At 36.2% G+C, this 11862-nt stretch overlaps 1 pseudogene; it reads right to left on the bottom strand.

The window, feature by feature from the left end:
• Nucleotides 1-937: 937 nt before the first annotated feature.
• Nucleotides 938-1032, bottom strand: LOC118760252 (U2 spliceosomal RNA; annotated as a pseudogene).
• Nucleotides 1033-11862: the final 10830 nt, after the last annotated feature.

Here is an 11862-nt window from a genome sequence, read left to right as displayed (position 1 = left end):
CAGTTTTCTATTTAATAATGGAGGTGTGCTCGGGAAGCGTCCCCCTGGATACAGCAGCAATTAAACGGGTGTCAGTGAGATGTCATGAAGACTTGGTGTTCCTGTGCTTCATGGACCCTTCTAGCAGTGCTGTTGCTTCTTAAAACCTACAAATTGTAAAGAGCCAAAATGGTATATATTTTTTCCCAGACAAGTATTTTTCATTACATTCAGGCATCTATAATGAACTCTGGTCAGCAGCTTCAGTACATATTGTTATGGAAACAAGTGGCAGCAACCATGCATTGCTGTTTATATCAAATAGCTCACGGATAAAGAATTCATAGTAATTCCTTGCAACAGTGGCGTCCTGAGTTGCATGCAGTTTAAGGTGAATTGATGAGGTGCATATTCATCCTCATGGATTGTGTCCAACATTTACAAGGAAAACTTAGTCAATATATTTTCAAGTAAATAAATTCTAGTTCTTTACTAATCATTTGTGTATACATACCCACATACATGCATCCTTTATGTAATTTGGAAAATCTAGACATTTGCAAATCTAAGATGGACTCAGGAAAAATAGATCTGGATAATATGTCAAGTATACTAAAATGATGTGCTTAATTGCATCAGGTGGTCAATGTAAGGTGTCTAATTGCTTAACCATTTTTGATATTAAATAAATTTTTAAAATTGATATAATTTTTATTTTATAGATAGAACAGTAGAAGCTTAGAAAATAAGCAACTGTTCCAGACTTGCATAATAAATTCCAAAGCTAAAATTAGTAATATGTAGAGATAACTTTTAAGTTATTAAAAGATGTTTATGGTGGTAGGGCATTTTTCAAGTATGTGTTATCTTTGAAGAGCTAAACACAATTCTTTGCTATCCTGAAAATAATAGATATGAACATGTCAAAATGAATATTGACTGTTTTCTTTATATTCATGGAACTTGAATGGAAATTATGAATGCTACAATTAAAAATTAAATACTGATAAGAACAGATACTACACTTGATCTTAGCCAAAAGGCCTGAACTATGGTAATGCAACAAGGTGGAGGAATCCACCGCGGTAGGAGAGTTTGGGGAGAGGTGGGGGGAATCCGAGTGCCTATAAATTGTGTCACATAATGCAATGTAATTAATAAAACTAAAAATTAAATACTGCTTTCTGCAGTAACAATACCATTAAAAAAGGTATAATGTAGAATATTTAGTTTTATCTCAATGTTTGAAATCTTATCCATGCACTTTTGTCTTTGTCTAGTAGTAATAATTACACAAAAATGGAGCTCATGGCGTGTAAATCATCCAAAGAGTAATTAAAAAACATCCTTATTTCAGTATAGCTATCTAAAGCTGCAGATGTATCTGTCTAGGGTTTGGTGCAGTGTATCCTCATTCATTCCAATATTTTTTAATTGTTTATAACCCAAATCTTTTATTTCATGAAAGACTGATATGAATGATCACTCAATCCACACATACACAAAATTAAGTCTCCATATATTTCTTGACTGTTGATTTTTTTTTTTTGCTAACAGAAGAAACCTGCTTTTAAACATTGACTTAGGCATGTATGAGGTAAAGTTTATAATGTACCTAGATGCATTGGAATACAGAGAACAGGATTCCATATTGACCTTGGACTCAGTGTGCCCAGAACTCAATAAACAAGCTGAAATTAGCCTTGGGTTAATGTGACACAATACAATAGCTTGGATAGTTTAAAAAAATTAATTAACTATCTAATTTTTTTGGAAGTAGGAAGTCTTCAGGATGCTTGCTAATTGTGTTCCCAGATTGAGGTAGGGGTGTGTGTGTGTGTGTGTGTGTGTGTGAGAGAGAGAGAGAGAGACTGACTTTGCACATGGCTGGATTCAGTTATTTGTGCCTACAATTGGTTGAATGATCTTTCTCTTCCTTATAGAGAAAGAGTAACGACCCACGTGCATTTTGTCAGTTAACCATAATTTCTTAAAATTGGATCTCAAATATACATTGCCTGTTGAAGTCTCAACATGTCAAGTTAGGGGTACTGGATATGGGATGAGGTAGCAACCCAATTCAGTCAAATTCAGAAGACTTTCACTATTTGTAAAGTATTTTTTGAAAGTCTATTGTATATTCTCTTGTTTCTCAGTAAATTAAGATAAGATTGTCTACATAAGCAGCCAAGTTGTTATAATTAATCTTGTGTCCTTCTAACTCTCTGGATTTATTGAGGAGGAAGCCAAATAAAAACTTTCTTCCTTCAGGTTGTCAATACTCTGCATTGTATCTGACACAAGGCGAGCACAGGGTCTTGAGACCGAGCAGAGCCAGCATGTGTAGAAATGAACGCTGTGACTGTGTTGTAACAGCTTTTTGATTTTTATGACTTCAGTAGGAAACTCCATAGCTTTATCAGAATCTGGTATTTAAATAATGAAATTTGCTCAATAACCTTTACTGAAAATCTTCGTTTATGATTGGGGCTGCTGCCTCCATGTATTTGATTAATTTTTGATGATTGCTTGCTATTGCAGTGCTTTACAGATCCTTGAGAGAGGTTGCAAAGCATTCAGTGTAATGTTCTTCTTCCTTGCCTACCTCATAACAAACTCCAAATATGAGGAGTACAACTCCACAGATGAAATGCAGGAAACTCTTATTAATCGTAAGTAATAAAACAAATGTAAACTTACATAAAATGCATTATTTGAAATACTGAAATTCATGAGTGAATTTAAGTGTTAGCAGAAGATGAAATGGACCAACTGGAAATTGAAGCCTTGTGTTGAATGAAGAGACAAAAAAGTGGGATGTGAGCAGGAGAATAAATGGAGTTGGAAATACTGAAGAAAAATGCATTACTATACACAAATCCTAGAATTAACTTAGCTGCTACAATATGCTCTCAAATTTCAGAACTGTTGCAATCTTAGACAGAAAAGTACAGTAGGAGAGACAGCCAGACACATTATAAGATGGATGGCAAATATAGAGAAAATATGTAAAATCAGTAGGGGAAAGAAGATAGTTTTCCATCTGCGAAGTAATTCTAAGACCCGATTTCTCAAGACCAACAATGAGAGCCAGGAGATAATGCAGTCATGCACTATTTAGAAACACACACGCACACACACAACTCATTCTCAACTGAGTGTAACTCTCCTACCTACATAACTCCAACTTTTGGGTAAGAATGGAACTCCAGAGAACAAATTGGTGGATAATTAAAATATTTGGCTTTATAAAACAGTACTAGGATCATACTTTGATTATGTAAATACATGCACGTGTAAATGTATCAGGACGTTAGGCATGTGTGAAAATAACAAACCCGTACTATGAGCGATTAAAGCCCGTGTAAGTGAATGTTCTGACTGTTGCATGTACCAATAGTGTGAACATGGGATCTGCTCCAAATGTTATGTAGGTTTAACACAGTGCCAGTCAAACTTTATTTTGGGTAAAATTGAAATGTTCCTTTGATGCAATGGAGGCAGAAGTAATCTAAAATACAGAAATCAGAATGAACCACGTATGTGCTAACGCTTGGTTTGTTGAAAGACATCAGTGCAGAAGTAGAGAGCGGGCAGCAGTCCAACTGCAGCTGGATGTCTGCACGTTAAGCGAGTTTTGACCCTTGTTCCTGTTCCCCTCTGTAGAAAATAGTCCATGCAAAGTTTTAGATTTAAGAGCTAAATAATAAGCCTATGAAAAGGGAGTGGCCCTCTTTCTTCACATGGTATTCACACAAAATATCTAAAATCTGATTTAGAAATGCCATTCCCTAATTATTTGTGTACTACTTAACATTAAAATTAAAAATTTCTATTTAAATCACCATTGAAAGTTCGGAATTAAAAGTCACAAAATAGGAAAAGATACCCACAGTATGTATACTTGATTAATTACAAATGATGAGAATGTATGAAGCAAATTTCAAAATCAATAAACAGAAGATTCCCCCATAAAATTAGATAAACTACTTGAGCACAGATGAGGGATTATTCAGATGACCAAATCTGTGGTAAAGCCCACTAGTAATTGGTAAATGCAGGTTAAAGAAAAATTCATGAAAGTGAAATGGACAAAAAAAAGTGGCTGAAATTAAAAAAGCAAAGGAAAATGTTAAGAGCAGTTTGGTTAGAATTCAGGAAAATGTCAGTTTTACAGTAAATAGAGCTCGTCTGCAGTATTTGCAAACATATGCATTGCTACCAATTTCTTTGATTTGATGATTTATCTACTGTAGCTGTCTTGTTGTCTCACATCCCCAGTGTTGATCTGAATATGATTCTTCATTGTGAACCGTTGTTGCAGCCTCTGAGTCTGGAATGCTGTCCAGGGAACATAAAGTTATAGTCCAGCAACTGTCAGTGTTGTGACAGAGTTCCTGTTTGCCTGAGTCTTCCTGATTCTCAGGAACTTCAACAAAATCACTCCTGAGATCAGTGAGCTAGTTCTGTTCCCTGTGACATGTATCTCAGCGATGTGCCACTGTCACAAGCTCCAGTGGTGTCATTGACATCAGGACCTTCCTGAAAGGGAAATTTGTGTAGACGTTATGAGGCAGTTTAAGAAATGTTCTTCCGAGTTCTTTCATGTATTGCAATTGGAACTTACAATGCTTTGCTAAAATTAAGCATTCAACTGAAAGGGAAGATGCCTCTGGGTCTCATCTCCATTTCCGCAATAGACTGACTGACTTAATCTACTCTTTTATTGAGTTCTTTAAGTAAGAAGCTGTTTTTGTTTTCCCTGGATGCAATAAACTCTAAAAATAAGCTCAGGATCACAACTATTTTCTTTTTTTTTTTTTAAGCTCTTTTCTTTTGGATATGCTACATTGAATAAGGTGGTTTGTATTTCAAAGAGAAGTCACAAGATGCTTCCTTAATGGTGTTTTTATCCCATTGTACTCAAATAATTTATGGCATATCTGTAAATTCAAAGGTAATACAAACACAGTTTGAAATGTGACTTTGTACCGTATTAAGAATTAAAGCATTTATTCAGTCCAGTTAAGTTATTGAGGCATTAGAGCTGAGGTAGCATGACCATGCATACTGATTGAGTAATATCTTTATAGCTTTAGCAACAGGAAATGCAACAGTAGCCAAACTGTCTTTTCTTTTCAACTTGTTCGAAGAACCTTTTCGTTTATTTACTTTGTAGAATTTCGATGGCAGTTTTTGGAGAACTGAAATGTTTTTAAAATATACTTTCATGTATTGAGAAGATTATATAATTGTTCTCGAAGTCTTTTTCACCATCAAGCAGATCTATGCGTCTTATATTTGAAGTAGGCTTTTTGGTTGGAAAGCATTATTCTCCTTGCGCTTCCCTTGTCCATTCCATGCCCCTTTTGCTCCCTCTCATCTTGCTGCCATGTTTCTAATATTGCTAACCACTAGGAACATAAAGAAAACAATATGTAATTACTTCTCTGATAAATCAGAAACTAGTAGGAGTAAGACATGTAATGCAGCAATTTAAAGTACAAAGAAATATTAGGCTATTAAGATACTATCTAGAGAAAATCTACCTGGTAGTTTTCTACCTGGGAAAATTTGGCCCATGACAATGTGTTGGTGTGTATTTAGGGTAAAACACAGGAAAATCTTCAAGTAGTGAACATTTCACACAACTTCCCAATTCCTAACTTCTTCATGGGATTGTGGTATCTTGCACATGTTTGTCTGGTATCATCTTATTCAGTACCGCAAAAAATTGTTTTTACCTATATTAAGGTTTTTGATGATGGAATAAAAGTAGGGGATCTTGACAACTAAGTAAATATACACTTTTTTATTTATTTTTTTTCAAGATTTATTCATTTTATTACAGCCAGATATACACAGAGGAGGAGAGACAGAGAGGAAGATCTTCCGTCCGATGATTCACTCCCCAAGTGAGCCGCAACGGGCCAGTGCACGCCAATCCAAAGCCAGGAGCCAGGAACCTCTTCCGGGTCTCCCACGCGGGTGCAGTGTCCCAAAGCTTTGGGCCGTCCTCAACTGCTTTCCTAGGCCACAAGCAGGGAGCTGGATGGGAAGTGGAGCTGCCGGGATTAGAACCGGCGCCCATATGGGATCCCGGGGCTTTCAAGGCGAGGACTTTAGCCGCTAGGCCACTGTGCCGGCCCCTATTGACTTTTTTTAGAAGTATCTCTCATATTGAACTTTGTTAGATGATCACAGCATGAGAGGCAAGAATTTTGCCTGGTTATTTCAATGATGCAAACAAGACATTGTGAATCTAAAGTGAATCCGTATCAGAAAAGTTCAATTATATAATAAAGATTTATTTATTTTTACTTTAATGGGAGAGTAACACGGAGAGGCAAGGAGGGAAGGAGAGATAATCTTCCAAGAGTGAGTGAGTGAAAGAGAATGAACTTCTGCTGGCTGCTGGTTTACTCTCCAGATGCTGCAGTGTCTGGGGTTGGACCAAACTAAAGCCAAGAGCCAGAAGCTCCATCCCCTGTGTGAGGCAGGGGACCAAGCATTTGTGCCATTCTCGATTGCTTCTCTGGCACATTAGCAAGAAGTTGAGCATCTGAGGCTTTGGCCAGAAGTACAGTATGGAATATCATCATTGCTAAAACCAGCCCAACCTGTTGTTCCAAAATGCAAAAAGCAAGAATTTAATTTTCAAAGAGGTTTTTATCCATTGATCATCATAGATCAGACGGTAGCATAGTTTTCTTCAAGAAGATTCTTGATTTTCATTTCTTCAACACACTGGTCATTCAGTAGCATGCTATTTAACTTCATGACATTTTCTTCCTGTTGATTTTGTTTTGTGGCTTTTCATTTAAGGGGGTGTACAGTAACTGTAATGGAGATTATCATACCAAGTAGCATGGTATTTAACTTCATGGCGTTGTAAATTTTTCTTCCTGTTGCTTTTGTATTGTGGTGTTTCATTTAAGGGAATGTATAGTAAATGTGTGATGGAGACTATCATATCCAGATGTGAAGTTACAATGCAGTATGCATCTCTATTTCCAAATCAAAGATGGACTCCCAATGAAACTGTTCACTATCTTGACAATAGGATGCTGGACTGTCATTGTCCATGCCCGTAATGATGGACTTACAACTGTTCATGAGGAACAATACTATAGCAACGTAGGATAATTCAGTGGTGGGACGGGACAGGAGCAGGGGGAGCAAGGGGAAGGGAAATCTCAGTCTATGGAACTGTATTATAAAATTATATTTTTGGACCATTTATTATTATAAACAAATGTCCAGTTTGTTTTGCTCTATGCAAGTGATGATGGTTTCCTTTGAGGACCATGGAAAGACAAAGTAGAAAGCTAACGTATTCAGGCATGGATGTTGATCTTTTAAAGTTCTTAATGAGTATATTGTATGTCCACATTTTTATGGGATGTAGTACAGTTTCAACATGTTTCCAACAGGCATTGATGAAGTCAGGCACTTACCTTTGCATAGCCTTCTCTTTTTTCATGTTTTAGCCTTTCAACTCTTATCTTCTAGTTCTTTTTATAAAGTGTTATCAGATGTTTATTTTGAAGTAGCTGCAGAATTTTCCTAGGAAGTAGTTATAAATCTAGGAGTGACTGCCTCCTAGAAAATGTCTTTGATCAAATTTGCATCATGCCTTCTGACAGCCCAAGTCATGATCAGAGACGTGCAAGGGAGGAGGTGTGTGAAGAGAATTCTGGCTTTAGCACAACATTCCTTAAAACCGAAACCTTGGTAGCAAAACCATTAGTGGAAGCAACTAACATGAACTGCACAAACAAGAAAGATACATCGAACATCTGAGGGTGGAAAGAACATTTAATCTCTTGGAATATTTTTCTGAATCCTGTGATAATCATAAAGTACAACTAAAGAGTTGGTTCTACTAGCACTCAAATTGTACCAGTGTATAATTAAAAAAATATTTTCTTTTAATAAAATACTCATTAGTAAATACAAGATACTATTCAAAACATTAGAGCTAATGTGAGATTTTAGAGCAATGCCACCTGACATGTGAAATATGGTCCAGTTTAGTGACATCCTATATCAAGAGGTAATTTGTCACAAGTGTACTTCCATTATTTTGAGAAAGTTTGCAGCATGAGAACTGACTCGGGAAAACACAAGATTTTAATACCTCAGTATCTACTAGTTAGCAGAAATAGCTCGTAGAATATTGCTTAATAAGACTACCATGTATTTCATTTATTAGAAATCCAGTTTTCAATTAATTTACCCGATTTTGTGGTATGCATTGAAAAAAAATTGAGAAGGAATTTAGCAGTTCTCGGCATCTATAGCACACACTTAACTTTCTGATAGGTGCAGTTTTAGAGTCAGGTTGATGTAATTCTAAAATACAACCTCATGAGCTTTTTATTTCGTTCGAGTCAGAAATAAAAATTTTAGGAAATACTGAATCCATGTATAAGTCACTGACTACCTTTCCCATAAATCATTACTCATGCTGATTTGCTCTGTTCCAGGAATCAGCCTATTCACTAAAGCTGTCCTAATCCCACGTCACCACCTGACAGTTAGGACAGGTGCTGTGCCGTGCTGAGTTCAGCTGCTGCTGGTGACACCTGCATTGTATGTCAGAGTGCATATTTGAGTTCTTGTTAGTTTATGCTTCTGATTCAACTCTACTTCCCCTGAAATGCATGGGTGCAGATAATGACTTGGGTGCTTGGGCCTTTTACACCCACCTTCTTGGGAAACCCACGTGGTATTGTGGGCTCCTGGCTTCATTCTGGTCAGAGTATGTCTGCTGTCACATGGGAAAGTGAGCTCTATTATATGTTGCTTTGTGTTGCTTAGCTTTTAAAGTGATGGGAGATACCCTAAGTGTGTTCCCATAGATATATACATATATATTTTCACACAGTTTATCTATCACTATAATGTATGCATTCTATGTATGTATGCATATAATGAAACTTAATAAAAAAGGAAGAATCATTTACACAATGTTACTAGCATGCTAAATTAGATAAGACATCTTGAGAATATGGCGTAAGAGTAAAATGGTGGTTACAATGAATGGGAGCTTTGGGGGTGGTTAGGGAAATGCAGATCAAAGAGTACAAACGTGCAGCTCTGGGATGAATAAATCTGGAGACCAGTACCTGGCATGGACTTACGGTTTGTAATATTTCAGTATAAATGAGACATTTTCTAGGAGAAAATCCTAGCGTTCAGATGTTGCTATGTGTGAGGTGATGGATATGTTCATTTGCTTGTCTAGTGTTTATTTCATCATGCTTTGTTTCCTTTTTTCTTTACTGTATATATGTAAATTGCAAAGCATCAGATTTTTAGAGACATTAGTTTCTCAACAGTTTTGCAGAATTTCTCAAATTGTCTTTCCGAGGAATAAGATTAACTTTGTTTTTGCTTTTTGTCACTTATGGATTAGTGATTAAGTAAAAAGTCTTCATTTCCCTTATGTCAACCATGACAACTCCCTGAGCTCCAAATGGCCAATTAGTGCCAAAACTGTGAAGACACTCCAGTTAGCTTGGTTTAGATCCTGAGTGAGCTTTTGCTGTGGCTGTTAACAGGCTGATAATAAGATTTGTTTCTGAATCTAAGTTAAACTTTAAGAAACATCCTGGAGTTTCCTTGACATTCAGTTTTTTAGTCAAGTCTGTACCCATTTTCCTTTTATGCCCCCTTTTTTATTTGCAATGCAAATGCTGCAAATTAGCACATTGAACATTACTGAAAATGTGTGTTTTCTGTAAGCACTGCAGTGCATTTTATGAATTCTAATTCGAATTGATATATACAAATTAATATTTGTTTTAGGTTATTAACTCATACTTTTCATCTTTTTCTAAAATGATACTTAGACTCTATTTCTTTCTATTTTAAGAACTCATTTTTAGTGGAAAGACAGATTTGCAGAGAGGAGAGACAGATCTTCCACATGCTGGTTCATTCCCCAAATGGCTGTAAGGCCAGAGCCCCCAAGGTTTTGGGTCAGACAAAAATTATGCTAATTACTGTATAATTGAGTGAGTAATGACATAAATATCTCTAAACAACAGGAGCATGCTAATATTCTTGCATACAGAGGTGCATGTACCTGTATGTATGCATGTGTGTTTATGTGTATTTCATTCCTTTGTCCAGCAGTCATAGCACCAACCTCAATAGAAACACTGTTTGGATATGTTCCAAGAGGAATCATGGTTACTTAGGGTGACACTTAATTTAGCTTTGACATAGGGAAAACTTAAAAATCTTATTCAAGGAGCAGATACTTTGCGTATCAGTTAAGACATTCATGTCCTAAAAAGGAGATATCCTGGGTTCAATTTCTGGTGCTAGATATTGAATCCAGCTGTCCATCAATTCAAACTTGGCAAGAGAGCAGTGATGGTTCAAGTGGTTGGTTTCTACCTTCCTTCTAGGAACTGCACAGCATTCCTGACTCCTGTCTCTATCCCTGGCCTAGCAACAGTTATCTGGGGGAACTGGAAAGTGTGTCAGTAGATGGAATCTGTTTGCCTGTTTCTACCTCTTTGAAATAGTCACTTATTTGTGAGACAGACATTGAAATATTGAAATTCAGATGCAAAAGCGATAATGAAACCTAGGACTATATCAGAAAGACAGTTGCCTGTTTTTGGAAGTTTGGGAAATGAATCAAATGATAGAAGAGATATATGCAGTAAGTGTTTGTGAATGTATTATGGCATGAAGAAATGAATGAACCAAATGATAAAGGATAGGTTTTTGTTTTACAAAAATTGTGCTTTAAAGTATGAGATAAATGTAGTATTTAATGCTGAACATTGAATGTAGTAAATTAAAGTACAATGAAAAGAATGCTTGTGCAATCATAAGAGATCTCAGAAGATTGGCACATACGGAAAAATAATTGTATGGAAAAAATACTGACATCACTTTAACTAAACGATTGAAGTTAACAGCACCATTATTGACATAATTGGTAAAGTTTATTGATGAGATGACACTGAATATGGCAAAACATGAGTTTATTTTATGACTGAGATTTGTTTTGATGCATTTAAAGTATCTCATGGGGCAGGTGTCTGGGTCTAATTGGTTGCCTGTCAGGATGCCTACATTGAGTATGTGCCTGTTTGGGTTTAATGTCTGGCTCCACTCCCAGTGTTCTGATGTTTTACCTTGGGCTGCAGTGGGAATAACTCAGTTATTTGGGCTCCTGCCTGGATTGTTTTCTCAGTTTGTGATTCTGTCCTCAGCCCTATGTTTACCTAAAAAAATGAACAAAGCCAAAGAACCACACGCATAGTTCGGGAAGTAAGCCAGCAGATGGAATCCTCTCCCTGTGTATGCATATCTGTTTGACATGTTTTATTTACTCATTTGAGTGGCAAATTTAAAATGAAGATACATTAATATGTGTAGATGTCAAAAGGAAATAGAAATACAGTTCACATCTGTTTCCATGAACTCTTAGATTTTAATCTGCAGGTGAAAAATTCCATGCATGAAAATTAAAAATGTTGTGAGGAAAGAGAACTAAACTAGCCACATATGCATTAATAAAATTTGATCTCAGATTATATAGATATAATTGAAGATTATGTGCTATATTAAAGATATAGTAGCTTTCAATGTAATTTTAAAAACATCATTTAAAACAGCATTTATAGATAATTTTGTTAAAAGGTCATGCAGAATACAAGATCAACAGATACATCGGTAAATTTGTAGATACATGTGTTCATGTAGAGGAGCCGCATAGTGGAGACTATCATACTAAGAAGGAAGATGCAGTGCAGTGTTCATCTCTACTCCTGAATAGAAGATAGGTCCCCAGTGAAACTCTAAAATATTCTGGACAACCAAATGCTCAACTCTGTAACATTGTCTATGTCTAAA

Source organism: Ochotona princeps, chromosome 25 (genome assembly GCF_030435755.1).
Source record: "Ochotona princeps isolate mOchPri1 chromosome 25, mOchPri1.hap1, whole genome shotgun sequence".
Taxonomy (NCBI): Eukaryota; Metazoa; Chordata; class Mammalia; order Lagomorpha; family Ochotonidae; genus Ochotona; species Ochotona princeps.
This window is presented reverse-complemented; position numbering and strand designations above follow the sequence as displayed.